General features: G+C 45.9%; 1 long non-coding RNA gene across 1 annotated transcript in view; it reads right to left on the reverse strand.

The window, feature by feature from the left end:
• Nucleotides 1-288: 288 nt before the first annotated feature.
• LOC115089465 overlaps nt 289-25,432 on the reverse strand; it is a 33,314-nt gene continuing 8,170 nt past the window's right edge. The window contains exons 3-4 of the long non-coding RNA XR_003856093.1: nt 5,434-5,523; nt 289-2,688 (exon numbers count right to left, since the gene is read on the reverse strand). This is a non-coding gene — a long non-coding RNA (uncharacterized LOC115089465). The remainder of the gene's footprint in view (nt 2,689-5,433; nt 5,524-25,432) is intronic.

The raw sequence follows: 25,432 nt of genomic DNA on the forward strand, positions 1-25,432 counted from the left end.
TCATTAGCTTATTCAATCGGGAGTTTACCCAAAATAATATTGGGGTTACAAAATGTACAGTGAAAATCTGCGCCCATTTTATTAGCACCATGATTATTGCATCAGTCTTGACTTCTGGGAGACTCTCAGTGCACAGGCACAGTTAGTATTGGAGAGGTGTTTTTGATCAAACAAGATAAACCCTGACAACCTAGCAAACACAATTAATCGAGCCCTACAAAAAAAAGGACACACACACACACAGAAAGTTGCAAATATAAAACTTTTTAAAATACAATTTTTAAAAGAGAACTATTTGCATACATTTAGAATAAATAAAATAAATGAACCCCCCTCCCGAGGGAGAAGGTGGTAAAGAGCATGCTACCATTTAAATGAACTGCAGCAGAACCAAAGAGGGCAATGCAGCTATGTAACATGCGCTGTCAACCCAGAAAAACCAGTGTGAGATTTAAAAAGGTTGCCAGCCCTCTTACTGTGAAGGTGCTTGAATGACCATTGAATAGATGAGTCAGAGACTCAGATAGGGGATTTACATATCACAGCTCCCTTGCCTATTCCAGGTAACTTGCAGTGAAACATCACTTTAAAAACAAAGGATGGCAAAATTCTAAGTTACAGAGCGTTGACTGAGAAAGCCTTACATTGCGGAATTCTGAATGAGAGGGATTGGTGAGAAAAATGTACTGAAAAACTGCCGTAGAAAACAAACAGATTCTCACCCTGACTAACAAGGGGTGAGAATCTGGCAAAATTAAAAAAAAAAAAAAAAAAAAAAGGAAGGGTCAGGGAGGATGGGAGGGCTTGTACATATTCTCTTTCCATAGTCCTGCCTGGGTCTTGGCCTTTTGGCTGAGAGGAGAAGATATCCCTGAAGGCTAGATAACAGCAAATGACTGGCCATGAGTTTAGCTGAGCTGCAATCACTGAAAAGTGAGACTGTTAAGAGCCTGAATCACTGAGCAATAGGCAAGCCTTGAGCTTGGAGCTATAAACTCAAACAAGGGAAAAGCCCTCCTACTGAGGAAGAGGAGCCTAAGGACAGTGGTGGATTGGGATAGGTTCCTGCACCCTCCATGAGGAAGGGGACCCCAGTGGTAGATTGGGAGGTGACCTTGGCATCCCCCAATAGTGGAGCAGGAGGTGGAGTCAGGTCCCCCATGAGGAAGGAGAACCCCCAGTTGTAAACTAGGTGGAGGAGTTGGGTCCTCCCAGGAGGGCAGGGACTCCAGTGGCAGAGTTGAGTCTTTTAAATAAGGCATGGACCTGTCAGCGGAGCTGAAGTGGTACAGGAGGGATGGCAGTGGTTTAGACACAACAGACCTTTCCCCATCCAGTACTGCCGACTGCCCCAGTTGTATCTTTTTACATGGTTGAGACTTGGGATAAAAGGGGGAGGATAAAAATTTAACTTGATTAAGTGGGAACGCAAGAGGTCCCTCCTATTCTATATGGTGGTATACTGTGGGGGACTAATAACCCCAAATAGCCAAATACTAAATGTTCATGCTATCTTGTAGAAATATATATATTTAAGCATTTTTTTAATATACTGTTGTTCCAAAAGAAGATCACCACAGTTTACAAAAGCAACATTCATATTCTAGTTTAACAATCATATTCTAGGTCAACACAACATCATATACATGTTAACTAGGGGGCTAGGATAGTATTTTGTAATGTATCAGTTTCATTTTAATTGCATTCACGCATTAATATATAGTTGCATGGCCTGAGACTACTAAGCACAAGTAGATAAGTGTGCTGTTTGATATCCTATTAGTGACGTACAGAGTCATGTAGAAGTGTATATATTCATATAGTCTAACAAACCTGTTTATATTTGTACATATTGCCAGCCTTGTTCACAGTCTCATTTGTTTTCCTGCAGTGAAGGGAGGGAAATCCCACCCACTAACACCTTCTTCCCCAGATGGAGGCCAGGAATGCGAGGACCAACAGAGTCTGCCTTAGGGGGATCCCGCCAAGTCAGTCCTGAACCTAGGGATGCCCCGCAAGATAAGCGGCCAAGGGATCATTACATAAAAAATGACAGGGGTGGGAAAAACTAGGGACCAAAACTATTTACAAGAACAGAAAAAGGGGTCGGGGCAGTAGGGAGGCCAGGGAGGCCAGGGACAGCATATTTAGGAGCCTAGCTGGAACATACTCTGGCACCAAGCTAAGGCCAGCAGTACCACGCTCTGGTGCTTCTGGGCCTCAGCTTGGCACATGGCTACAACAGCAAGACCCCAAGGGCTGCTCGTATTGCCCTATGCTCTTCCAGCATCATCTGCATAGCCTCGGCAAACTGCCGAGGATTTACATCTGCCAGCTTGGCTGCTTCTCCAGCCAGGCTGGCAGATGAAGGTGGAAGAGGTCAAGGGTGATGTGGGCCTCCCCCAGCCAGTAAAGGTTGGCCAGTCTGGGTCTCTGCGTTCCTATTACCTTGGCCCAAAAGGGGAGGAGGCCCTATTGGGATGGGGAGAGGGTGCTGTGATCCAGGCTATACCTCTTGGAGGTGGGGGACCATTACCGCTGTAGCTTCTCCTTCTGATGGTGGCAAGGATAGGGGAGGAGCAGCCTGCTTCTCTCCAGCAGTGGCAGCCGCATCGGCGGGGTCTGGGGCTGGGTTGTTGCCGATCTCTTCCTGTTCCTCCTCTTCCTCCTCTAGCAGCAAGTTGTCACCTGTGAAGAGAGAGCAGCAATAGTGTGTCATGTGCTTCCATTCTGTTAGAGGGTATTGCTCTAGTTGGGAAGGTATAGGGCAAGGGAAAAGCTATTAGGTATGAGGCTATGTCATCCTATACATGGTGCCTAACTGACAGAAAAATCCTTTGACATTCATAATACCTATTTCAGCTGGCTGTTTGAATCTGCCTTGCATGTGCAATATGTTGCGATCCCCCCTGCTGCTGCGCTGCAGGAGGTCTCTTACCTTCCTCCAGAGGCCGCTCTGAAGCCAGGGCCTCGCCTGCGCATCATCCAGGACTTGCTCCAGGGCCTGAGAGGCCTAGCTGCTCCTGAGGCATGCCAGTGGCTTGCAGCCTCAGTGTTTGGACTTCCTGTTGGGCGACGCCCTTCCCTAGGGGCTGGCCCGCAGCTCTCTACCCTAGTTATAGGACCAGCGGTGGGCGGTCCTGGCAAGCTCCTCCCAGGGAGTTGCCTTCTACCTCCAGTATTTAAGGACTTTCGGTTCACTGTGTCTTTGCCTTCGGATTGGGTTACACAGTTGCCTGTGGCCTCTCCTGATCCAGGTCCTCTGTGGCTCCGACTCCTGCTTGTCTTCAGCCTGCCTTGACTCTGGTCTGTGACTCCGACTCCTGCTTGTCTTCAGCCTGCCTTGACTCCGGTCCGTGACTCTGACTCCTGCTTGTCTTCAGCCTGCCTTGTCTCCGGTCCGTGACTCCGACTCCTGCTTGTCTTCAGCCTGCCTTGACTCTGGTCCGTGACTCCGACTCCTGCTTGTCTTCGGCCTTCGGATTGGGTTACACAGTTGCCTGTGGCCTCTCCCGATCCAGGTCCTCCGTGACTACGACTCCTGCTTGTCGTCAGCCTGCCTTGACTCCGGTCCGTGACTCCGACTCCTGCTTGTCGTCAGCCTGCCTTGACTCCGGTCCGTGACTCCAACTCCTGCTTGTCTTCAGCCTGCCTTGACTCCGGTCCGTGACTCCGACTCCTGCTTGTCGTCAGCCTGCCTTGACTCCGGTCCGTGACTCCGCCTCCTGCTTGTCTTCAGCCTGCCTTGACTCCGGTCCGTGACTCTGACTCCTGCTTGTCTTCAGCCTGCCTTGACTCCGGTCCGTGACTCCGACTCCTGCTTGTCTTCGGCCTTCGGATTGGGTTACACAGTTGTCTGTGGCCTCTCCTGATCCAGGTCCTCTGTGACTCTGACTCCTGCTTGTCGTCAGCCTGCCTTGACTCCGGTCCGTGACTCCGACTCCTGCTTGTCTTCAGCCTGCCTTGACTCCGGTCCGTGACTCCGACTCCTGCTTGTCTTCTGCCTTCGGATTGGGTTACACAGTTGCCTGTGGCCTCTCCCGATCTAGGTCCTCCGTGACTCCGACTCCTGCTTTGACTCCGGTCCGTGACTCCGACTCCTGCTTGTCTTCAGCCTGCCTTGACTCCGGTCCGTGACTCCGACTCCTGCTTGTCTTCGGCCTGCGGATCAGGTCCTACAGTCGTCTGTATACTTGCTGATCCAGGTCTTCCGTGATCACTTATGCTTTGATGGATCCCTGTCCAGTGTCTCTGCCTAGATGTTTGTTCCTGTGCCTGCCAGCCGTAAGGACTTCGGATGTGAGTATCCCAGCATCGGAGTTCCTGTTCGCCTGGGTCTTCCCCGCGCCCTCCTTCTCAGCGTGGTCCGCGACCAGCCTTCCTAGGCTGTGTAGGGCGCGTCTGGGACAGGGTGGTCCGCGACTCAGTCCCACGGGTGGGCTGAGTAGGGCGCCCTGATGGACAGTGCAATGTTCCCGTCCAGCCTTGTCTTCAGTGTCTGCTTCAGCCCTTGTCCGGATGTCTACCTGTCTCTGCCTTGACCTGGTTCCTGAGCCTTCTGTCCTGTTGGGCCCTGGAGTGGCCAACAGGAGGGATTCGTCCCACGGGCTCTTGAGCTTCTGCCAGCCGAGGGGGCTTCGGATGTGAGTATCCCAGCATCGGAGTTCCTGCTCGCCTGGGCCTTTCCTGTGTCTCGCTTCAGCCCTTGTCCTGATGTCTTCGTCTTGCTTCTGCCCCGTCTGATGTCTTCAGTTTAAGGACTCTGTCTGCCCTCGCCTCTGTCCGGCCTGCTGCCCATTGCCGTTCCCTGCGGCGGGTCCGAAAGGGCCGGGAACAGTCGGAGGACCGTTCACTAGTCAACTTCCCCGTGTTGGCTACCATGGGCATGCAGGTCCGGCTGAGGGCCGGACTCCCTGCTTCTGTTCCTGCCTGCCTGGCTCACCATGCCTGCTCAGCTCACCTCCCACGGTGTGGCCTTGGGCTCCTCCTGGGGTCCTGCCGTGGCCCAAGGGCTCACCACCCGCCCGAGACGACCGCGCCCGCGCGCGCTCGTAACACAATAGGCTGTATGTTTGACTCTGTGACAGGGTTTGAAGTGATGGGCAGTGGTCTACATAGCAAGGCATCTAGGGCCATGAGGCTGTGTTGGATAGAGCCCATATAATTTGCATACATAGAAATGTTTGAATGGTTGTGAAAAATCTGAAGATTTCCCAGCTAAGCCAGATGGTATATTTCAATGAACACCTCATGACAGTGCTGCCTGTGGCCCTGTGAACATTCTCAATGTAAGTATGTGTGAATGAGGATTTTTGTAAGCTGAAAGCAGAGGCAGGGTCATGCAGAGCAGTTGGCCTATCTTTGTGTGCTGATAGAAACAGGACCCAATTAGACCATGTGAATATGGCCTTGATGGCTAGAGAAAGATCTTACCTCCAGCCCCAGTCCACCGAGCCCTAAACTGGTCCAGCCATCTCCTCTTACAGCGTGCAACCATTGGGCCTTCTTTTTTAGGTCCTCAATCTATGGGAAGGAACAGGATGAAAAAGATGAGTGTGCATTATAACGTAAAAGGGGCTTCCATAATGATATGTCATAATGTATCCTACTGATGTCTAAAGTGGGTAGCATGTTTTTTTGTACTCCATTACTGCACATAGAAGTAATGTGATGGCACCTGCACCTACTTGGACAGGCAGTCTTCATGAAGAGCCCTAATATCCTAGGTCAATATAAGGTAGCTGTGCAGTGCAGACAGCGAGAATATCCATTTACACAGAGGAGATAAGTTTGTGGAATATGAACAATGCAACAGGCCCTAACAATGTATAACTGGCTATATATAAACATTAAGAAGCATATTTTAATATATATATATAACATTATACAGGCAAACATATTTACTCTGGTGCTAGATTTTGGTCAAATCTGCCACCCTAGTGCCCTCCCCCATGCCCATCCACTACTGCCCCCAATGCACTACTTTCCCACCCTTAGTGCCCCCTCATCAGTGGGAGGTTCCCTTATTAAATGCATGCTTGTTGCGTTCGTGCCTGTTCTCACCCTCGCTCCACCCTCTCTACCTTAGTGGCGACTCTCTTCGGGTCTGCGGGACAGATGCTGCCGCGGCTTCTCCTCGCCATTCTTCCTGGAATCCACAGGCTGGTCTGATGCTGCGGATCCGCCATGTTCCTGATGACGTAAGGGCGCGTGCGCGCTCCAGAGTTTGTACCGGCAAGGGCGAGAACCTCGGGGGTGCCCCCCCGTAGTGACGTCATCCGCTTCCACCTTAAAAGGTCTTTGCTTGCAATTACGAATCGAGTTAGCAAGGGGAATTCTTTCTCCACTGCTTTGCCTCCACAACCTTACCTAGGGGTACCCACTCCTCGGGGGCCCCTTGCTGTAGTTACATGATGTTAGATTCCATATTAGGAGCTACCACCCAGGAAGAAGATCTAGGCATCATAGTGGATAATACTTTAAAATCGTCGGCTCCATGTGCTGCAGCAGTCAAAAAAGCAAACAGAATGTTAGGAATTATTAGGAAGAGAATGGTTAATAGAATGGAAAATGTCATAATGACTCTATATCGCTCCATGGTGAGACCGCACCTTGAATACTGTGTACAATTCTGGTCGCCGCATCTCAAAAAAGATATAGTTGCGATGGAAAAGGTACAGAGAAGGGCAACCAAAATGATAAAGGGGATGGAACAGCTCCCCTATGAGGAAAGGCTGAAGAGGTTAGGACTGTTCAGCTTGGAGAAGAGACGGCTGAGGGGGGATATGATAGAGGTCTTTAAGATCATGAGAGGTCTTGAACGAGTAGATGTGACTCGGTTATTTACACTTTCGAATAATAGAAGGACTAGGGGGCATTCCATGAAGTTAGCAAGTAGCACATTTAAGACTAATCGGAGAAAATTCTTTTTCACTCAACGCACAATAAAGCTCTGGAATTTGTTGCCAGAGGATGTGGTTAGTGCAGTTAGTGTAGATGGGTTCAAAAAAGGTTTGGATAAGTTCTTGGAGGAGAAGTCCATTAAGGGCTATTAATCAAGTTTACTTAGGGAATAGCTACTGCTATTAATTGCATCAGTAGCATGGGATCTTCTTAGTGTTTGGGTAATTGCCAGGTTCTTGTGACCTGGTTTGGCCTCTGTTGGAAACAGGAATGTGGGCTTGATGGACCCTTGGTCTGACCCAGCATGGCAATTTCCTATGTTCTTATGTTCTCTCTTCTTGATTTCAGATTGCTAAGACGGGATCCGCTACTCACTCCTCGAGGGCCTATGTCCCTGAATGCTCAGAAGACTCCTTACTACCTGGAAGCGATTGCAGATGTGAACACAGTGAGTTCTTTTACAGATAGGAACCGGTACTTGCTCCACAAGGGCCTATGTTTCTAATCTCCGAAGACTCCCTTCTGTCTAAGACTTTATCGCAGGTACGGGATCATGAGTCATTATTGCAGATAGGAACCGGTACTCGCTCCACGAGGGCCCATGTTACTAAATCCCTTCTCAACTCACTTCTATATCAGAAGTTATCATATATGTATATTTTGTGAATTACTATTATAGATTGCAGATAGGAACCGGTACTCGCTCCACGAGAGCCTATGTTCCTAAAACCCTCCAAAGTCTCTCTTCTATTCCATAAGCCATCTCATACACAGATATTGTGAGTTCTCATTCCAGACTGCATATAGGAACCAGCACTCGCCTACGGCTCCTGTTCCTGAATATACTGAAGACTCTCTGTTGCATAGAAGCCATTACAGATATCTACAATTGTGAGTGTGTCATCTACTACTGGTTATGTATCCAGCATACCCTGTCTACTCACTACCTATAGTCTCTCTCTACACCTCAGTAACCCAGAGACCGCAATTCCAGTATCTGAGAGACTTCAGCTCTGCCGGGCACATCAGCTCACTTCTGCCACCTCTGGTGGTTCTACTTCCTGTTTAATAAAGAACTATCTGTGTTTGTCTCCATACTCCAGCCTAACCGGTGGTCCCTCTCAGGATATCCTCCTGGGGGCGCTGTCATCTGCCATCGGCCTAGGGATTCACCAATTTACCTCAAGTGTTCATTCCTTACACTACTAGAGCAGTATTATACGACTGCCACTCTGTGGGAAGCCAATCCACTACAGAACACTAACTCTGCCTATGGAGTATTACAATTGTTAGCTCTTCCCCTTGGCAGGGTGATCATTAACAGATTGCTAACTCCCTGGCAGACTTATAACAGATTGCCAATACCTCCCCGTGGCGGGGTGATTTATTACAGATTCTAACTCCGCCCCTGGGGAGCAGTTTCTACAGATTGCTACTCCTAGCAGCAGGGATTGATAACAGATTGCTAATTCCTCCCTCTTCAGGAGGAGCTTGATAACAGATTGCTAACTCTGAGCAGCAGATTTATAACACTGCTGTAGGTCCTCCCAGGCATGCCTGCTGTGGTTAAGATTTCACCTCACACCAGTGCAGGGAAAGAGTCTTTCCTTATTAGGTACCACCAGGGACTCCAAACAAGCGATGTCCCCGGTGGTAAAATTTGGCTGCCACACTGGTGTGGGGCAGGCCATCCATTGCTCCTACCATGTGACGAGGCCGACCAATGGCACCGATAGCCCCTGTCACATGGTAAGGGGAAAGGGCCATTGGCGCCATTTTGATTAGTGGCAGCCGACAGCCCGAGGGGGGAGATCACTTCCGGGACCCCGCTGGACCACCAAGGATTTTCGGTAAGTCTTGGTGGGTGGGGTCGGGCAAGTCTGGGGGGTAGGGAGGGTGGGGGTTGGAATTAATTAAATTTGAAGGGTTGGGTTTGATTTTTTTTTTTTTAAATGTGCCCTTTCTCCCCCCCCAAAAAAACGTAAGAAAACCACACAAAATTTCGTGGGTTTTCTTATTTTTTTGTTGGCTCCCGAAACGCAACAAAATAGGAAATATCATCTGTATATCCTATTTTGTTGCAAACAAATGCACATGTCTAATGTTTATACACAGCGTACTGTACACACCAATATGAGCCAACTCATGCACGTAGATGCTAGTTTTCCATGCGTAACCCTTTTGAAAATGTATTCTCAAGCCTACTGAGTCTAGTGGTTATACAGAACCGTTACACCTGGAATCCCAAGTTCCGATCTCATTGTCACTAGCTCCAGTATAATGTTGAAAAAAGTTAAGATCCCTGTCCTTAATGTATTTCTGTTTCGTCTTTTTCCCCTTGTTTTATCCTGACCTTCTAGTTGGTGACTCATGGCTGCTACAACTTTTCATTGTGTAAATAAGTTGTTAGACATAGTAAAATAATAATTGTCAGGAGATAAAGGACTCTTTGACTTGCCCGACTACCCATTTACCCCTGCATATGGACTCACTATGCACCCTACTCAATCTCCAACCATCTCCTTCCCTTACCTCTGCCCTCTGTTTCTGTCACAATCATGCTTGAATTCTGTGAATCTAAATCTTTTTACTAACGCTAAGATTTTTACATGTAAAAAAATGAAGAAATGACACCGAAAACTCTTGTATGGTATTAAAGGAGTCTGATGTTCTTACTCTTTGAAAACAAGATAACATCTGGTTTAATGAAGTAATGATAAAAAAAAAAGCGCATTAAAAAAAAGACTACAAGAAAACAGTGTAAGGCTCATTCAACTGAGGTTGCAAATTAAGGATGAAGTAATAAGCCAATTTCATAAAATTAGTGTGGTTAAACCAGAGACAATTAGTTGCTGTGTGTTGTATCTGTATGCAGGTGCATGTGCTCAGGTCATCGTTCCATCTGGAATCCTGGATACCGTCACGCAGCAATCTGAAATAATCCCACTGCTGATCACGAACAGTGATACTTGAGGCATTCTTTCCTTCTGCAGTAGGTTTTTTCACATAAGAGGAAAAAACCCTCTAAGAACTTTTTTTTTTGCTACCACAAAGTTCTCTAACAGAATTGGAGTAAGAGTCAGGGCTAGAGAATTTGGGAATGGCACTGTGGAGAGAAGAAATATGAATTTTTATAAAATGTAATGGGTAAGTCCATAAATACAAATGTAAATTTAAGAGTAGAACTGGGTGCATGCATAGAAATTATATATATATTATAATATGTGCCCCTGAGTTTCATGGAGAATGATATGTGACCCTTCTTATGGCAAATTCACAGTATAGAGCAGCATATCAATGGCCACGCAGTTTGATGTTTTTGACTGCACCTAAGGCATTTACCTAATCATGGAATATATTAGGGATGTGCATTCGTTGATCCATTTGATTCATTCATTTTGGCAGTGTGAGCATATCTCACGAACAGAAGGTAGGCACGGAAAACTGATGGTATGCACGCAAGTAGATACGTGGGGGTGGGGAGGGGGGAGGGGCAGCTGCATGACCAAAGATTCACATAGAGTACCAAATATACTCCTACTACTGGCCCTCTTTGTTTTGTGATCACCCTGAGCCTGCTGTTAGCTGGTCAGGGAAGAAGGAGAGGATGGGGAGACAGAATGCATATCAGTTTTCTCTCTTCAACCCCATCCCACTCCCACTAATCCCCACTCTCTCGTTCTCTCTCTCTCACCCTTGCTCCCCAAACTCAAGGGATGACCTCAGCACTCTTCTTCCTCCTCCCACATATAGTCACAGCTCTTTGACTTGTGCTCCCCTATATTACCCTCAGTTGAATCCCAAATCCTGGAATCACAGCCACAGTCCCTGTCCTACGGTTTCTCCCTCCACGCTGCCTGCAGTGTCTGCTCCAGGCTCCCTCTGGATCAGGATTCATCCAGTGGGGGACAACAAAAGCTATAAGGCCCAAGAGAGTTGCACATCGCCGAACAGCAGTCCACACCAAGAAGGATTTGTTCCAAAACAGAAAAAAGGAATTTATTTTAAGATCCAAAAAGAGATCACAGTCCAGAAGAAAGCAAAAAAACCCCAAAAAACCTCCTCCCAAAGTACACAGTCCAAAAAGCATGAAACCTCCCCCCCCTAACAAAAAATAGCTTTGTAGTCAGTTTCATAAATATCCAAGTAATATGTGATTACAGTCTTATAGAAGACTTTTCTTTCTAGGTCTCCACTAAGGCTTTTTCCTTCCTTCAAGCCCCAGTGAAAAGCATGAAATTTCTCCTTTGTCACATCTCAGGTTGTCGTCTTCCGCAAGATAAGATGGTGTCCCTTTAGTCTGAGGATCCTTATCCTTAGATGGCTCTCCAGTCTGTACTGAAGGGAGATTTCTCTGCTCCTTCAGCAAATCCAAAGTCTTCCACACTCTAGCCCTTAACTCTTCCCAGGGAGAGTGCGAGAAATCCACTGACTTACACAACTCCAGACATGAACTCTTAAAACTCATCAAAAAATTTCTTCCCCATTGCTCGTGGAAGCACCATATATACCAGTATTTCCCAACCTCTCTTGGAGGCACACCTAACCAGTTGGGTTTTCAGGATATCCATAATGAATATGCATGAGATAAATTTGCATACATTCCAGACTCTCACATTTATCTCATGCATATTCATTATGGGCATGATTTTCGAAATCATTTACTTGCTTAAAAATGGGTTTTACCCAAATAACTGGGCTTTTGAAAATTGCTACAATGCATATCATTGAAGTGTCCATAGGATTTACCTGTGTAAGTGCAATTTATGTGGGTAAATGGCTTTTGAAAATTGATACAATAGTATTTACATTTACATGTGTAAATCCTTTTGAAAATTATCCCCTTAGATAATCCTGAAAACCCAACTAGCTAGATGTATACCACCAAAACTGCCTATCTTCCTCCTTTCACTGACTGCCCAACCGGGTCATTCATCAAAATGCGCTATGGTATTAATGCATGCAAAAAAACTGTAACAGAAATTTTGGGTGGGATCAGGGAGGAGTTTGGGCGGGATATACCTGAAATGACCATAATGCAATTTGTGATAAATTTTTGGAATAGCATTTTGGCCATTTCTGGGAGGGAGAGAGAGAGAGAGAGCACCTCTGGGGAGGGCCTCACTGTGTGCACATATGTATATATGTTCTCTCACCTTAGCTAGATTCATCAAAAAGTGTTACTAACACAATGATAACAAAAAGTGGTGTGTTCATGGCTTTTCTCCCATTCTGTGTCTATGTGAAAAATGCATAGCAAATGACACCCTATTTAGATTGAAAATAGTTCTTGGATAAAGGTCCTTTCATGCCCACTTTAACTTAGATGTTCAAGGAGTAGAACAGTTACCTGACAAAAAAAGAACATAACATAGAAACATAAGAATTGCCATACTGGATCAGAACAAGTTCCATCGAGTCTACATTCTGTCTCTTGACAATGACCAATCCAGGTTGCAAGTACCTGGCAGATCCAATAAAGGAGTTCTAATTCCTGGGATAGCGATAGCTTTCTTTAGTATACCTGGTTAATAATGTGTTATGGACATTTCCTTCAGGAACTTGTTGCAGACATGGACCCTTAGACCAAGGGGGAGTTGGTGCAACCTGCAGGGAGGAGCACTGTAGGTCACCACCCTTGGCAGGCAGAGCTGTCAGTAGCAGAGGCTCAACTGGAGCTTCACTAATACCTGCTCACGTTCCCCTTAGGTTGAGCCCTTGGGTGCCGGCGGCAGCTGGTCTTAGGTGCAGACCTCTGTAGCAATAAAGATCCATCATGATGAAGTCATTGCAGGCCAGCACAGAGCAGGAAGCAGAGTCAGGACAAGTAACAGTCAGGACAGGCAGCAGTCAAGAGGGTCAGGTCCAGGCTGTGGTCAAAGGCAGGCAGCTATTCGCAGTGTCATGATTCAAGCAGAGGTTTGGGCAGGTGGAGTTCAGTCAGGAGTGGAAGCAGGTATTGGTCACGGGCAGGTGGAGGTTAAGCATCATTGAGGTCCAATCTAAGGTCAAACCAGAAGTCCAATCCAAGTTGGTGCCAGAAGTCCGGTCCGAAGTCAAAGCCAGAAGTTCAATCCGAAGAGTTGAGGAGTGAAGAGTAGAGGAGGACAAGGGACCATAGGAGCAAGATGAGAAGCTGAAGACAGACTAAGGAAAGACTGACCTCAAAGACAGGAACTCAGGAGACAAAGTGAACTTCCAAAGAGCCAGGAACAGGACACAGGAGCACAGGAACGTCACACAGCAGAAACCAGGAAGCAGGAACTAGGAACGCAGAGCCAAAGCTTTACTCCAGGAGGAGTTGACCTATTGCCGAGGCACTGGAAAGGCATTCAGGCAGGCTTTAAATACTAGGGATGTGAATCGTTTTTTGACGATTTAAAATATCGTCCGATATATTTTAAATCGTCAAAAAATCATTAGGGCCACGATACAATACCAATTCCCCCGATTTATCGTTAAAAAATCGTAAATCGGGGGAAGGGGGAGGGCAGGAAAACCGGCACACTAAAACCCCCTAAAACCCACCCCCGACCCTTTAAATTAAATCCCCCACCCTCCCGAACCCCCCCCAATGCTTTAAATTACCTGGGGATCCGGCGGTGGTCCAGAACGGCGGCGGTCCGGAACGGCCCCCTCAATAGAATCGTGTTGTCTTCAGCCGGCGCCATTTTTCAAAATGGCCGCCGCAAAATGGCGGCGGCCATAGACAAAAATGATTCGACGGAGGAGGTCGTTCCGGACCCCCGCTGGACTTTTGGCAAGTCTTGTGGGGGTCAGGAGGCCCCCCCAAGCTGGCCAAAAGTTTCCTGGGAGTCCAGTGGGGTTCCGGGAGCGATTTCTTGCCGCGAATCGTTTTCGTACGGAAAATGGCGCCGGCAGGAGATCGAGTGCAGGAGGTCGTTCAGCGGCGGTCCGGAACCCCCGCTGAACGACCTCCTGCAGTTGATCTCCTGCCGGCACCATTTTCCGTACGAAAACGATTCGCGGCAAGAAATCGCTCCCGGAACCCCGCTGGACTCCCAGGAAACTTTTGGCCAGCTTGGGGGGGCCTCCTGACCCCCACAAGACTTGCCAAAAGTCCAGCGGGGGTCCGGAACGACCTCCTCCGTCGAATCGTTTTTGTCTATGGCCGCCGCCATTTTGCGGCGGCCATTTTGAAAAATGGCGCCGGCTGAAGACAACACGATTCTATTGAGGGGACCGTTCCGGACCGCCGCCGTTCTGGACCACCGCCGGATCCCCAGGTAATTTAAAGCATTTGGGGGGGGTTCGGGAGGGTGGGGGATTTAATTTAAAGGGTCGGGGTGGGTTTTAGGGGGGTTTAGTGTGCCGGCTCACGATTTTAACGATTTTTTACGATAGTTTACACACCCAAACGGCAACAATACGATTCCCTCCCCCTCCCAGCCGAAATCGATCGTTAAGACGATCGAGGACACGATTCACATCTCTATTAAATACTCGTGGCCCATGATGTCATGAGAGGGTGTCACAGGGAATTCCTGCTGTGGGCCCTTTAAATTTGCACTGGTCAAGCGCACACATGCCTAAGGGATTGCCCAGTATTAGCGGTGGTGTCGGCTTGGCGGCAGTGGCGGCATTGGCCTAGCTGTGCTGCAACAGCCTGAAGTGGCAGAGCCGGGAGGACAGCCGCATCAGAGGTATGTCCCTGGAAGCCCGGGCTGGAGGTAAGAGAGGCAGTCTGTGGCATGGGCCCACTGACCGCCAATTGCAACACTTGTCCAAACCTCTTTTAAACCCCCCTTTATGTTGTTGCCTTGATCACATCCTCTGGCAATCAATTCCACAGCTTGATGGTGCACTGAGTGAAAAAGTACTTTCTGCAATGTGTTTTGAATGTTTTGTTTGCTAATTTCATGGAGTATCCCTTTGTTGTAGTATTATTTGAAAGGGTACATACCCATTTTTTTATTTACCAGTCCCACTCCACTCATGATTTTAGAAACTTCTGTCTGTGCCTTCTCTTGCCTGCATAGCCTCTCATCATAAGAGAGATGTTCCATTCTCTTTATCATTTTTGTTGCCCTCCTCTGTACCTTTTCTAGTTTTGCTCTGTCTTTCATGAGATGGGGCAACCAGATCCATTGGTGCGGTTGCACCATAGCTCGATACAGAGGCAATATGATATTTTACATTTTATTCTCTATTCCTTTTCAGATCATTCCTAACGTTCTGTTTGCTTTTTTTGACCACTGCCATGCACTGAGCTGAGGTTTTCAACATATTGTCCATGAGAACTCCAAGGCCCTTTTCCTGGGTAGTGACTCCCAATACGGAATCCAGCATCATATACCTGTAGTTGAGATTATTTTTCCCTATGTGTATCACTTTGCACTTTCCACATTAAATTTCATGGGCCATGGATATCACGTGACACGATGGGTGGGTGAGCTGCAGTGCTGGCCTGCTCCAGGTGCCCTCCCCAATTTTTCCGCAAAAAAGTTATACATTTTATGCTGAGTTTGAGCTATTCATCAATTCCTATACAGTGTGACAGACTTTGTGGTCAAATAAGCCCCGCAGAGGTGCCGACAGATTCTCTCACTTCAATGAACTCATTCATGCTGGTAGCAGAGGTCACTGTGGCAGTGGTTAGCGCACTTGAAAAGAAATTTGAACAAATTAATGAGGTAATAGTAGCGCTAAATAGTACTTTAGGGGAGATTAAAAAACAAGGAGATGATAACCAGAAAACAATTTTGGAGGTGGAAAATGAAGTACAGATGTTAAGCATTGGACAAACACAATTGAAGGGGTGACTTATTCTCTAGTTCTTGCTCACTGGGGGGGGTAGATTTTCAAAAACGGCGCGTTGGCGTACTTTTGTTGGTGCTCCAGGCGCAAACAAAAGTACGCGGGATTTTAGTAGATACGCGCGTAGCCGCGCGTATCCGCTAAAATCCTGAATCGGCGCGCGCAAGGCTACCGATTTCGTGTAGCCGGCACGCGCCGAGCCGCGCAGCCTGCCTCCGTTCCCTCCGAGGCCGCTCCGAAATCGGAGCGGCCTCGGAGGGAATTCGCTAACGCCCTCCCCTCACCTTCCCCTCCCTTCCTCTACCTAACCCACCCCCCCGGCCCTGTCTAAAACCCCCCCCTACCTTTGTTGGGGGATTTACGCCTCCCAGAGGGAGAAGTAAATCCCCGCGCGCCAGCGGGCCGCTGGCGCGCCTAGACACGACCCAGGGGCGGTTCCGGAGGGCACGGCCACGCCCCCGGACCGCCCCGGGCCGAAACCACGCCCCTGGGCCCGCCCCCGAAACGCCGCATCCCGCCCCTGAAAACAGCGCGCCGCTCGGCCCCGCCCCCGACACGCCCCCCTCGGAAAACCCCGGGACTTACGTGAGTCCCGGGGCTCTGCACGCACCAGTAGGCCTATTGAACATAGACGCACCGGCGCACAGGGCCCTGCTTGCGTAAATCCGGGTGGATTTACGCGAGCAGGGCTCTTAAAATCCGCCCCTAATAGTCTTTCTGACCACAAATTTCACAAGATTTGCTCACTTCTGGGCCACCTTTATCTAACTGGTTTTTAATATTTCTCACACTGCTGGTGTTGAACTTACTTCTTAACTATGTATATGTGCAATTTCTACCTAATGTACCCTACTTCTTATCTTTTTACTTGTAATCTACCTCATATCTGTATCATATATGTATGAACCCAATACTTAAGTACTCCATGCCTTGTTATTTTATGTAATCTATCTTGGGTCTACCATTACGAAAAGGTGAAATATCAAATGGGTATAAATAAATAAATAAATAAAACCCAAACCATGGGTGCAGAGTATGACAGCAAGAAGAGTGGCATCAACACCACAAGGCACCAAAAGAAAGGCAAAGTGCAACCAACAGTGGCATAAACATCCCAAAGGACCATGAAAGGTGCAGCAACTACGTAAACCATTGGATTGGTATGAAAAGACCAATAGTTAGTAAGTACCATAAGGGTATTAGAAAAGAACAGTCAAGAGATCAGGAGCAGAGGCAAAGGTACCTGGAGAGGTACAAATTAGCAGGAGCACTGGTGTTAAAACCCTAAACCATAGGTGCAGATATAGAATTAGAGTAAGGAATCATCCATGAACACTACAAGACACAGAATGCAGAGTGAGGCAGCAAGAAGACTGGCTTCCACATCCCAAGGCATAGAGTGTAGAACAAGGCTGGAAGCACAGTGGCATCAATACCTCCAGACATTGAGAGAGAGGTAAGGCAGGAAGAAAAGTAGCATCAAAAGCCCAAAGCATCAAAAGAGGGCAAAAGGCACCTTTTATTTATTTATTATTCTGTTTTTTGGCACTTCAAAGCAGATTACATTCAGTTGCTGTAGGTATTTTCCTATCCCAGAGGGCTTACAATCTTACAGGGTGATTGATCATTTTGCGATAAATAGCGCATCGCCAATTGCATATGCAAATTTCACATTAATATTAAAGTGGGTGGAGTGTGGGTGGGATTAGTGTAAACTAGGGGTTGCTAGTGCTGCGTGTGATCCTTATCACATGTTATTGCGGGTTTATTTCACAGGAATAACTACACTTTTTTTTCTTGGCAGTAAGGGACGAAAAGTAATTATCGCAGCCAGTATCGTGGAATGTGGTATTATCACGGCGTGTGATAATACCGCCTACCAGGCCTTCCTGGACCAACAAAAACGCCTGTTTTTACCAGGTCAACTTTCCTAAAGCCATTTGGTTTGTATCAAGTTTACTGTGTGTGATGATGCTGTGGACTGCTGAACAGCTGCTATGCTCTAGGCTCAGCAGTAAGTGATGTTAACGACGTCTACTGTTAGTTGTGAGCAGGTGAGGAAGATGTAAGACAGATACCAGGTGATGATTCAGAAGAACTGAAACAAATCTCACTGAACCTGGAAAATGTAGTAGGGCAACTGAGAAACTAGCAAATCACCTGAACCAGATAGTGTACATCCCAGACTGCTGAAAGAACTGAAAAATGAAATAGCAGACATACTATTAATCATTTGTAAACTATCATTAACATCAGCTATGGTACCTGAAGATTAGAGGGTGACCAATGTAGTCCCAGTTTTTAAAAAGGGTTCCAGGAGTGATCCAGGAAACTACAGACCAGTTCCAGACAAAATGGTTGAAACTATTATAAATAACGCAATTACTAAACATATTGATAGCCATAGTTTTATGAGACAAAGCCAACATGGATTTAGCCAAGTGAAGCCTTGCTTCATGAATCTGCTACATTTTTTTGAAGGCATGAATAAATATTTATTATTTATTATTTATTTATTTAAAGTCTCTTTTATACCGACGTCCGTTCACACATCGCATCGGTTTACAATTAAACAGGAACAGTTGGGCAGAGCCCTTACATATAACATAGAAATACAAGTTAACTTTTGGGCAGGGCCCTTACATGTAACTGAGAGCAATGAGGCTAAAACAGGGATACGGGAAAGAACTGACTATGCCGGGCAAAGTCCATAAAATCAATAAATAGATATAGCAAATCACTATATACGTACAATCAAACTATATACATAGCTAACAACATTAATAGCAGAGTCAAAGTACGAAATCGATAGGCGTAAGGCGACTTCTGAGAAATAGATTCTTAGGCATATAGGCGATTCTTAGTCAAGCAGTGGGGAGTTATGTAATGGAAGGTGACATGGGGTAAGCTTGCTGGAAGAGCCATGTTTTCAGTTTTTTTTTTGAAAGCGGGTGTGTATGTTTCCAGGCGTATATCGGGAGGCAGGGAGTTCCATAAAGAGGGGCCGGCGATAGAGAAAGCTCTGCTTATGGTGGATGATAATTTGAAAGATTTGATAGGTTGGGCACGTAGGGTTCCTTGGAGGGCTGTACGTGTGGGTCTATTCGAGGTACGGGGGATGAGAGGGGGGTTGATCCAATTAAGGTTAGAATTCGACAGACTTTTGTGGATGATGGAAAGGGTTTTATAAAGAATTCGGGAGTGTATGTGGATAAAAGTGAGCCAGTTGATCTATTGTATCTGGATTTTCAGAATGCATTTAGCAAAGTACCTCATGACAGACTCTTGAGGAAATTAAAAAGTCATGGGATAGGAGGCCATGTTCTATTTTGGAGTGAGAACTGATTAAAAGATAGAAAACAGAAAGTAGTGCTAAATGGTCAATTTTCTCAATAGAGAAAGGTGAATAGTGGGGTGTCCCAGGAATCTGTACTGGGCCCACTGCTTTTAATTTATTTATATATAGAGATGAGAACAACGAGTGAGGTGATCAAATTTGCTGATATACAAAATTATTCAGTTATTAAATCACAAGAGGATTTTGTGAAATTACTGGAGGACTTTGAAAGCCTGTAATCCAAATGGCAGGTAACATTTAATGTGGACAAGTACAAAGTGATGCATGTAGGGAAGAGCAACCCATATTATAGCTACACAATACAAGGTTCTACACTGGGAGTCACCACCCAGGAAAAGGATCTAGGTGTCTTTGTAGATAACATGTTGAAATCCTTTGTTCAGTGTGCGGTGGTGGTCAAGAGAAATTATGAGGAAAGGAATGGAGAATAAAATAGAAGGTGTCATAATGCCTATGTATTGCTCTATGGTGCGACCGCACCATGAGTATTGTGTGCAGTTCTGGTCATCACATCTCAAAAAAGATATAGTGGAATTAGAAAAGGGACAGAGAAGGGTAACCAAAATAATAAAGGGCAGGGGCATGGCAATGATATCAAGCTGAGCAGATGCTCCTAAGTCTTACTTTCTTGGGATCTTGATCTATTCATCGCAGCTTTTTGCATGAAATTTGTGCATTTCCCGGCGGGGATATACATTGACATATCATCCATCAGTAAAAAGTGCAAGATGTCTAACAGATTGAGGAGTGGAAAACGATCATGTAGTAGGCCTTGAAGACAAAATGGTGTCAGATGCTGAGAATGTCATGGAGGTCTATCTAATGCTGTGCTAAAAGATTTTACACGTGCTGTGTCGGCAGCAATAACAGATCAGCTCCAGAAGCTGCAAGCTTTTGTTGAGGAACTGCGAGACAAAGTTGAAAATTACAGTATATCGTTGGTTGGAATTAATAAAAGAGTGAGTGAACATGGCGAGCGTATCGAATCCCTTACCTCGACAACTGCGGAACCTAGAGAAAAAAACAAACAGCTGGAGGACAAACTCAATGATTTGGAAAATCATAGTCGTCGCAACAATCTTTGCATTGTGGGGCTATTGGAAAATATTCAAGGAAAGGAGCTGATTAAATTCTGCGAACAATGGTTGCTAGAGGCACTCCAAATCTCCACTGAGGACAGGAAAATTCTTGTTGAACGAGTGCATAGGCTTGGAATAGGAGGGCCAGATGACAACAGATCACGACAAGTTATTGTCAAATTCCTTAACTGCACTGATAAAACCAAAATTTTGATGGCCTACAGGAAGACTTCAGAGCTCAAGTATAGTAGGGCAAAATTGCTGTTATTTCCAGATTTCTTGGCAAAAGTGCAAGCTGCCCGGAGAGCATTCTCACCATATCGCATGCAGCTATTCTGGTAGGGGGTGCAATTCTCCCTAGAATTCTCAGATAGATTAAAGATGTTCCACCAGGGTGAAACTAAGATGTTCACCACAGTGCATGAAGCAAAGTTGAACGTCCACTCATTAAAGGACTAATGTTCCAGTTCATATTCTAAGTGGGTATTTCTTGTTGGTCTGTTTACTGGTGCAATTTAATGTTATTGTGAGTCCATTGAAAGCAGTTTGTATAACATGCCTATTTGGATTACAGTCTTAGAGTTCACAATACTAAGTCCATAGAACCAGAAGCATGTACCACGATATTTCTCTTGTTCTTTCTTGAGGCGGAAGGTAATAGCATCGTGTTTGTTAGTTTCACCAGTTCAAGATGATGAGCATAAAGACTCTTTTCAAAAACATGAACAATGTTCAATAAAGTTTTATGATAGTTCTCTATATGGCGTGGATCGGCGTGGATTGAAGGACTTCATGCGTCGGCTTTTCTGCATCAGTTTAGCGGTTCGAAGAGGAAGCAGATGGACTAATAGGCCTTTTGGATCTCTGACTAGAACAGCGAGGATGTTGGAGGCTAATCAAGTGCTCTGACTGAAAGGCTGCACTTCAAGCATATCAGGGCGTTCTGAGTTGGAGGAATCTTTTGTACAGAGCACAGGTTTCAATCTGCCCACAGCTGTTTCTGTGTATGTAGCCTCCTTGCAATGTGAACTGTTCGGGAAGAAGGTGCTGCTACGGGGTGCTTCCAGCAGGTGTTAATGGGACATGGCAAATCAGTTACTGCTGCTGCTTCCTTCAATAAGTCCCAGTGATCCTGGGAGACCTGTGGGGACTAATGCTACAGGTTCAGCACAGAGAGAAAGAACCACTTTGTGCTGGAAGAACATGTGGCAGATTTCATCACAGGGACTCAGGATTTACATGGGAGGGTGGGGTGGTAGGTTGGGGAATATGGGGAGTGACAATGGGAGGAGTTCTGGTGTGTATTATTATGTGTGTGTGTGGGTGTGGATGTGATAGAGTGAGAGACAGTGTTCAGGAATGGCAGATATTCATATCCTGTTTCGAATTCTATATCTATAATTTATTTAGTGGTTTTTATATATCGATAACCGTTTACACATTGTATCGGTTTACAGGGAACATTGAGATTAATACATATAGAGTTACAAGGAACATTGTGAATATAAGGTAACGCATAAACAGATATAGCATATGAAATATTTACAATAAACATTGTGATTATATAGTATTGGATTGCAAGAAACAAAGAGGTAAGGAAGTCTAGCATAACTGAAATATAATGCAAACCATTTATATTTACATATATTTACATAGTACATTTTACATTTATATTTACATAGGACATTGGTAGCATGAAGGGAAACACAATGTATATGTATTGCACTAAGCTATAGTCATGTTAAGAGGCGAGGAGAAGAAGGAGAGAAAATTATAATGGGCACAAGGAAGAAAGAAGGTAGAAAAGGGAGGAAGACTAAGGCTGCAAGCCATGTTTAACACATGTTTAGGGTGAAGGCAAGAGGGACATATAGGAGGACAGGGGGGGCAGGGAAGCAGAGAAAGAGAGGGAGGTAAGGTTATGGAGAGGCAAATATAAGTAGGAAGTCCAATAAAGGGGGGGGGGGGGGGGAGACTAACGCGGCATGAAGGGTGCTTAATCGAAGGCTTGTTTGAAGAGCCATGTTTTTAGCTTCTTCTTAAACTTCTGTGTGGATGGTTCTATGCAGAGGTCGGGTGGCATAGCATTCCAAATGGTGGGACCTGCTATTGAAAATGCTCGCTCCCTTGTGGAGGAGAGATGAGTAAGTTTAGGGGATGGTATGTGGAGTGTTCCTTGATAGGTGGTTCTGGTGGGTCTGCTGGTTGTATGGAAGTGGAGGAAATCATGTAGCAATTGTGTTTTTTCATTGTATAGGGTCTTGTGAATTAGTGAGAGGCTTTTGTAGCGAATTCTTGAGGAAATAGGGAGCCAATGTAGATTACTTAGGATGGGAGAGATGTGATCATTCTTGCGTGTATTGGTGAGAATTCTGGCAGTTGCATTCTGTAGCAGTTGAAGGGGTTTGATGGTGGAGGTGGGTAGGCCTAGGAGGAGGGAGTTACAATAGTCGATCTTGGAGAAGATTATGGTCTGGAAGACGGTTCTGAAGTCATTGCCATGTAGGAGAGATCTTAGCTTCTTTAAAACATGGAGTTTGAAATAGCATTCTTTTAGAGTGGATTTTATGAATGCTTTTAGATTTAGTTGGGTGTCGATGGTGATGCCCAGGTTACGTGTATGTGGGTATGAGGCGGGGGGGGGGGGGGGGTCAAAGAGTTGGAGTCTGCGAGGGACAAGGAGTGGGCATCAGAAGAAATGACAAGTAGTTCTGTTTTGGAGGTGTTCAACGCTATGTGCATGTTGGTGAGGAGTTGATTGATTGAGGTGAGGCAGTTGTCCCAAGTCTTTAAGGCGTTAGGTAAGGAGTCAGTGATGGGGATGAGGATTTGGACGTCATCCACATATACGAAATGTGTAATACCTAGGTTAGATAGTAGTTTGCAGAGGGGTGACATGTAGATATTGAAGAGGATAGATGATAGAGAGGAGCCTTAAGGAACGCCTCAGGGAAGTTTAATAGGATCGGATTCGTTGCTGCCCAGTTTGACCTTGAATTGTCTATTTTCAAGGTAGGATTTAAACCGTAGTAGTGCTGTTCCACTGATACCGATATCAGAGAGAAGGTTTAACAGTATTTTGTGGCTGATGGTGTCAAACGCGGATGAAATGTCAAGCATTACTAGGAGGTAGGAGTGCCCTTGTCTATGCCTTTGAGGATGGTGTCAGTGAGTGTTAGTAGGAGAGTTTCCGTGCTGAAGAATTTACGGAAGCCAAATTGAGATGAGGATAACATTTTATGGTTATCTAGGTGTTCCGAGAAACGGATGTTGACTATTTTTTCTGTGATTTTGGCTAGAAATGGGAGGTTAGAGATAGGTCGAAAATTAGAGGGTTCTGTGGGGTCGAGGTTGGGTTTTTTTAGAATGGGTTTGACAATGGGTTGGAATGGAATGGAATGGAATAATGAATGGAATGGAATAATGAAAGGTCTGATTATGAATCTGTGGACAATGATCATTTTTTACTGCCTCTAGGTATTGCTGACATTGAGTATAGTGGGGAGCCTAGGCTGGGGAGCTCACCTCTGGGTTTTTCAATTGATCACAATACCAGGCATGGTTTCCCAATGGCTGATGTCATGGCATGCTCTCTCAATGTTGATGGGTTATACTGATCAAAAGAAAAAAAAAAATTGGCTGATCTCAAAAAACGCAAGATGTCCATAGCTTTTCTGCAGGAAACGCATTTGGATGATCTTGAATACACCAAATTGTGGAGAGAATGGGTAGGACAATGTTTTTTTTCTCATCCTATTCCACTAGGCAGAGAGGAGTTGCTATTCTCAATAAAAATATTCCCTTTGTGATTGAGAAACAGATTTCTGATCCTAAGGGAAGGTTTCTTCTCTTGGTGGGTATGTTGTATGGTATTAAAATAGTTTTTGCAAATGTATATGCCCCAAATCAATATTCATATCAGTTGTTTTCCTCTATGGTTGTCAAGATATCATGTTGGGAGGGTTATATGTTTGTTGTAGGGGGTGATTTCAATGTAATGGCAACCCACTAATGGATTGTCTACTGTTAAAGACTCCAAAGAAGGTGCAGGCGAACACAGATATAGATTTTCTTTGCCAAGAATTTCAGATGGTAGACAGCTGGCATATGTTGCACCTACAGGATAAGAAGTACTCCCTTTACTCTCATGCGCATAAAGGGGCGGATTTTAAGAGCCCTGCTCACCTAAATCCGCCCAAAACCGGGCGGATTTAGGCGAGCAGGGCCCTGCGCGCCGGGAAGCCTATTTTACATAGGCCTAGTGGCGCGCGCAGAGCCCCGGGACTCGCGTAAGTCCCGGGGTTCTCCGAGGGGGGCGTGTCGGGGGGCGGGCCCGGTCGTCGCGGCGTTTCGGGGGCGTGTTGGCAGCGGTTTGGGGGCGGGTACGGGGGCGTGGCTATGGCCCGGGGTGGTCCGGGGGCATGGCCGTGCCCTCCTTACCCGCCCCCAGGTCGCGGCCCGGCGCGCCAGCGTATCTACTAAAATCCAGCGCTATTTGCGCTCCTTTTAAAATCCGCCCCAAAGTGTATATGAGAATTGATTACATTTTAATAGTGGAGTTCTGGTCTGCTAGGATGCAGTTGTGTGACATGTATGATGTTCCCTTTTCAGGTTATTCCCTAATCGTTTGAAGGTTGCCTTGGCTGATTTCAGGGGTCGTAAGCCGCAGTGAAAGATGTCTGCATTGCTTTACCACAATAAAGCGTTTATTAAATATCTGTGTATGAAATAGGAGGAACACAAAGAATTTCATTTCTCACAGGGCCTGTCAGCACTTACTTTCTGGAATGCTACTAAGGCCGTGCTTAGGGGTATATTATAGCATATCAAGTAAGAAAGAGACGGCAAACTGCACAAAAAAATGTTAGACCTATTGAAACAAATGGCTCATCTCAAATGCACCCATGTGAAACTGATGACACCAGATATTAAAAAACACTGGTGGTGGTCCGCAAGGAGCTAGATGCATTACTGGTATCCAAGGCAAGACAAAACCTAATGTAGTATAGGTATAAACTTTATCAATGGGGGAACAAGTCTGGTAAGTTGTTAGCTCAACTACTTAAAAATGTGGTCCCAAAACCTTTGTTCCGAGGTTGGAGTTTCACAGTAAGGAATAGAGGGGTACAGAGGAGGTCCTTAGAGTCCTTGAAAGTTTCTAGAGATCTTTATAAGAGTGAACCACAATGTATTCCTCATAGGCAGCGGCTATTTCAGGGAATAATGTTTCCAACATTGTCACAACTGGATAAATCTAAATTGGAAGAGCAGATCTCACTGGGGGAAATTAAAATGGTACTCTAATTGGGTAAGT

The sequence above is a fragment of the Rhinatrema bivittatum genome, chromosome 4, assembly GCF_901001135.1.
Source record: "Rhinatrema bivittatum chromosome 4, aRhiBiv1.1, whole genome shotgun sequence".
Classification (NCBI taxonomy): Eukaryota; Metazoa; Chordata; class Amphibia; order Gymnophiona; family Rhinatrematidae; genus Rhinatrema; species Rhinatrema bivittatum.